The sequence below is a fragment of the Nycticebus coucang genome, chromosome 4 (assembly GCF_027406575.1).
Source record: "Nycticebus coucang isolate mNycCou1 chromosome 4, mNycCou1.pri, whole genome shotgun sequence".
Taxonomy (NCBI): Eukaryota; Metazoa; Chordata; class Mammalia; order Primates; family Lorisidae; genus Nycticebus; species Nycticebus coucang.
The window spans coordinates 97,451,077-97,456,973 of record NC_069783.1 but is presented as its reverse complement, the minus strand read 5'-3'; the positions used below and the strand labels follow the sequence as shown (position 1 = coordinate 97,456,973).

Here is a 5,897-nt window from a genome sequence, read left to right as displayed (position 1 = left end):
ACAGAAATTAAACAAAGATATAAGGGACTTAAATGAGACCCTAGAACAACTGTACTTGATAGATGTGTATAGAACACTCCATCCCAAAGATAAAGAATATACATTCTTCTCGTTGCCCCATGGAACATTCTCCAAAATTGATCACATCAAGGGACACAAAACAAATATCAACAGAATCAAAATAATTGAAATTTTACCTTGTATCTTCTCAGACCACAAGGCACGAAAGGTGGAACTCAACTCCAATGAAAACCTTCAACACCACACGAAGGCATGGAAATAAAACAACCTTGTGTTGAATGACAGGTGCAGAAAGAAAGAAAACAGGAAATCACTAACTTCCTTGAGCATAACAACAATGATGACACAAGCTGACAAAACCTGAGGGATACTGCAAAAGCAGTTTTGAGAGGAAAATTTATCACTTTAGCTGCCTACATTCAAAAAACAGAAAGAGAGCACATCAACAAACTTACAAGCCATCTTATGGAATTTGAAAAAGAAGGACAATCTAAGCCTAAACCCAGTAGAAGAAAAGAAATCTCCAAATTTAAATCAGAGATCAATGAAATTGAAAACAAAAGAATCATTCAGAAAAATTAATGAAACAAGGAGTTGGTTTTTTGAAAAAATAAATAAAATAGATAAACCTTTGGCAAGACTAACTAGAAATAGAAAAGTAAAATGTCTAGTAACCTCAATCAGAAATGATAAAGGGGAAATAACATCTGATGCCACAGATGTAAAAAAGATCATCTTTGAATATTACCAGAAACTCTACTCCCAGAAATTTGACAATGTGAAAGAAATGGATCAACATTTGGAATCACACCCTCTCCCTAGACTTAGCCAGGAAGAAATAGAGCTTCTAAACAGACCAACTTCATGCACTAAGATTAAAGAAACAATAAAAAATGCCCTGGTCCAGATGGCTTCACACCAGAATTCTATCAAATCTTCAAGGAAGAGCTTATTCCCGTACTGCAGAAATTATTCCAAAAAATTGAGGAGGAAGGAACCTTCCCCAACACGTTCTATGAAGCAAACATCACCCTGATACCAAAACAAGAAAAGACCCAACTAAAAAGGAGAATTTCAGACCAATTTCATTAATGACTATAGATGCAAAAATTCGCAACAAAATCCTAGCCAATAGATTACAGCTTATCATCAAAAAAGTCGTACATCATGATCAAGTAGGCTTCATCCCAGTGATGCAAGGCTGGTTTAACATACGCAAGTCCATAAACGTTATCCAACATATTAACAGAGGCAAAAATAAAGAACATACGATCCTCTCAATAGATGCAGAAAAAGCATTTCATAAAATCCAGCATCCTTTTCTAATTAGAACACTGAAGAGTATAGGCATAGATGGCATGTTTCTGAAACTGGTTGGAGCTATCTATGACAAACCCACAGCTAATATTTTACTGAATGGAGTGTAACTGAAAGCTTTTCCTCTTAGAACTGAAACCAGACAAGGTTGTCCTCTGTCACCATTACTTTTCAACATAATGCTGGAAGTTCTAGCCAATATAGTTAGGCAAGACAAGGAAATAAAGGGCATCCAAATGGGAACAGAGGAGGTGAAATTCTCCCTCTTTGCTGATGACATTATCTTATACTTAGAGAACCCCAAAGACTCAACCACAAGACTCCTGCAAGTCATCAAAAACTACAGTGATGTCCCAGGATATAAAATCAACATCCACAAATCAGTTGCCTTTATATACGCCAATAACAGTCAAGATGAGTGGCTAATTAAGGACATAACTCCCTTCATCATAGCTTCAAAGAAAATGAAATACCTAGGAATATACCTGACAAAGGAAGTGAAGGACCTCTATAAAGAAAATCATGAAATCCAAAGAAAGGAAATAGCAGAGGATATTAACAAATGGAAGAACATAGCATGCTCATGGGTTGGAAGAATCACCATTGTTAAAATGTCTATACTTCCCAAAGCAATCTACATACTCAATGCCATTCCTATTAAAATACCAACATCATACTTTCAAGATTTGGAAAAAATAATTCTGTGTTTTGTATGGAACCAGAAAAAAAACCTTGTATAACTGGTAATAAAACCTTTTATTACCAGTTCTTGGCAATAAAAATAAAGCAGGGGGCATCACCACACCAGATTTTAGGCTGTACTAAAAGCCATAGTGGTCAAGACAGCATGGTACTGGCACAAAAATAGAGACATAGACATTTGGAATTGAATAGAAAAACAGGAATTAAACTAACATTTTATAACCACCAAATCTGAGATAAACCTAACAAGAACATACCTTGGGGGAAAGACTCCCTATCAATAAATGGTGCTGGGAGAACTCGATATCCACATGTAAAAGACTGAAACTGGACCCACAGCTTTCTCCACTCACAAAAATTGATTCAAGATGGATAAAGGACTTAAATTTAAGGCATGAAACAATAAAAATCCTCAAAGAAAGCATAGGAAAATCACTGGAAAGACTTCATGAAGAAGACTGCCATGGCAATTGCAACAACAACAACAATAGACAAATGGGACTTAATTAAACTGAAAAGTTTCTGTACAGCTAAGGAGACAAGAAGCAGAGCAAATAGACAACCTACACCATGGGAAAAGGTATTTGCACATTTTGAATCAGACAAAAGCTTGATAACTAGAATCTATAGAGAACTCAAATTAATCTACATGAAAAAAGCCAACAATCCCATATATCAATGAGCAAGAGACATGAATAGAACCTTCTGTAAAGAAGACAGATGAATGGCTAACAAACATAGGAAAAAATGCTCATCATCCCTATTTATTAGAGAAATGCAAATAAAAACCACCCTGAGATACCATCTAACCCAGTGAGAATGGCCCACATCACAAAATCTCAAAACTGCAGATGTTGGCATGGATGTGGAGAGAAGGGAACACTTTTACACTGCTGGTGGGACTGCAAACTAATACAATCTTTTTGGAAGGAAGTATGGAGAAATCTCAAAGAACTCAAACTAGATCTTCCATTTGATCCTGCAATCCCATTACTGGGCATCTACCCAGAAGGAAAAAAAATTCTTTTATCTTAAGGACACTTGCACTAGACTGTTTATTGCAGCTTAATTTACAATCGCCAAAATGTGGAAACAGCCTAACTGCCCACCAACCCAGGAATGGATTAACAAGCTGTGGTATATGTACACCATGGAATACTATTCAGCTTTAAAAAAAAAAAAATGGAGACTTTACATCCTTTGTATTAACCTGGATGGAAGTGGAACACATTATTCTTAGTAAAGCTTCACAAGAATGCAGAAGCATGAATCCTATGTACTCAATTTTAATGTGAGGACAATTAATGACATGGTGGGCATGGGGGAAAGGGAGAGCAGAGAGAGAAAAAAAGAGGGAGGGATGGGGAAAAAAAGAGCAGAGAGAGGAAAGGAGGGAGGGGGTAAGACCTTGGTGTGCCACACCTTTTGGGGCAAGACATGATTGTAAGAGGGACTTTACATAACAAATGCAATCAGTGTAACCCCGTTTCTTGTACCCTCAATGAATCCCCAACAATAAAAAAAAAAAGAAGAAGAAGAAGAAGAAATCAGACCGGAAGAAGGTGGAAGGTCATTGCTGAGCTCCTTGAAGGGAAGGATTACATCTGAAGTCTTTGTACTAGGGAACAATGAGTAATTCAAAGTCTGTTAGATGCTCATTCATTCATCCAGAATTTACTTGTATAATCACAGCACCTGTAGATCTTTGTTGTTAAAAAATACAACTGACTATCTGAATAGATAGATACACTATCAAAAATAAGAGCAATCAAAATATCCAACCAGGCTCAGTGTTTTAGAGAAATCTCTGCTGCTTGTTCTTGCTCTTTGGAAAGCCATTTTTTAATTTGACCTTCTTCATAGGGTCATTTCCTGTCACTGTGCACATGTGGTTTATAATATAGTTAAGTATCATTCCCCAAGCCATCACTGTGTCCTTCCCCACACTTCAGCACTTTTTGCCTAGGCTGTGCCCTCTTCCTAAAATGATGTTTCTTTCCTTATACTCCTACCCAACACCAGCTCATTTTTCAAGCTGGAAAATGAATGTTTTCTCCTGTAGGAAGATTTCTAGGCAATGAATTTCCATACGTCTGTTTTGATGGTGACTATTTGTGCCTCTGTGGTGGCATCACAATGTTGACTATGCCTCAGGGTGATGTTCTTGTCTATACATTTCTCATCCTCACCAGACTAGAATCCACTGAGGGCAGCTCCTCTTTGCCCTGGGGTCACATTTAACGTCTCATACTCAGAACTCTTTCATAATCCACCACAATGCCTGAACAGATATTGCAGAAAATGGTGATTATATCAATATATCAATAATCAACTAGACTCAAGGCAGAGACTTCATTATTTTCTTTTCTTTCAAATGTTTAAACTTTTGAGGTCTTTTTGCATCCTCTTACTTGGGATTAGCACACATAATGCTTGACCACTCTGGAGGACTTATCGACCCAGGTTCTCTAAAGGTTTTATCACAAGCGGAGGTCTAGACTCACATATGGAATATGGAATGCTGCTAGCTAATGTCCTGCAGAGTAAGTATTCTTTCTTGCTTTTAAACTGGGTGTTGAGGGAGAAGGTTATAACATATGGTAACATTTAGATTGCCTTTCAATTAAATATCTTAAAATTACCTAAAATGTAATTTGAAGCCATTGTCTTGCTATGTTCCTTCCATTGAAAAAAAAGTACATGAGCCATGCCAAATGGTGTTGCTATTATCAGGGTCATGTCATGATGACTTAGAAATTGGGATACTTTAAAAGATATTTATAGGATGTGATAATAGAAAGTTGAAATTTCTTAATGTAATTGATTTTTAAGGCATAAAATATTTTAATGGGCTCAGTAAAAACAACTCTAAACCCAACACATTTGCCTCAGTGTTAAATGTCTTTCAATGAGAATGTTGTCACATTCAGGTGATTATGGAGGATATATTTTTCAAATATAAAGTATAGGCAAGAATTTTATATTATGCAAATTTATTGGGTATATGAGAAAATCTATTACTTTTATATAATGCATAGTGATCAAATCAGGGTATGCAGGGGGTCTATCACCCAATTACAATATATTTTTGTCAGGTATAGTCATCCTACATCGAATTTATTCCTTTTAGCTGGCTGCATGTTTGCGCCCTATAACCCTCCACCTGCATCCCCACTCACTCTTTCCAACCATTGTTATCAATATTTTCACTCTCTACCTCCATGTGTTCAAACTTTTTAGCTTTTGTCAGGGTCCTGCCCCGAGATCTGAGTTCGCTGAGACCTGTGGAAACTAGCAGTGATTGACTAAAGAAATACAGAGTTAGATGCAGTTGTAAAGAAAGACAAGAGACATAGAGTAGAATTTTTTTCCCTTTTTTTTTTTTTTACACTGTATAAGTCTATGTAACGACTCGTCTCATGGAAGGGAGAACACCAGAATAGGTTAGACTTTCTTCCTATAGCAAGCTCAAATTGTGTCAGACAGTTCTGATCATCTGCCACAGAGTGTTGCTTGCAGGACATAGAGTAGAATTAAAAGCAGGAGCTCAGGGATCCATTCCCATTGTGGGATTCTGGCAATGGTCCAGAGTGTTTACTCAACTCTGATTCTATTTGCCCAAAGGGTAAGATGAGGGAGGGAACAAAGATGTCAGCAGTTTCTCAGACTGATCATATCAGCTCCTATTGTTAACCTTAAGGGTAGCCTTCAATAATCTGAAATCTGAGCCTTGTATTGGGAGAGCCTCCTACTTGAGGTCACACACAAAAACTTTTAGGGAGGTGTTAAGCTCTGCTAGTTCTCTGTGGAGTAAACCACCACCAGTGTTAATCTCCTCTGAGGGATGGCTGGGAGGG

General features: G+C 37.2%; 1 non-coding gene across 1 annotated transcript; it reads right to left on the bottom strand.

Annotated features, from left to right (window-relative positions):
- Positions 1-5,429: 5,429 nt before the first annotated feature.
- On the bottom strand, positions 5,430-5,555 carry LOC128585228 (small nucleolar RNA SNORA28). Its single transcript, XR_008379953.1, has one exon. It is a non-coding gene; the product is annotated as a small nucleolar RNA SNORA28 (small nucleolar RNA).
- Between the last annotated feature and the right edge of the window lie 342 nt (positions 5,556-5,897).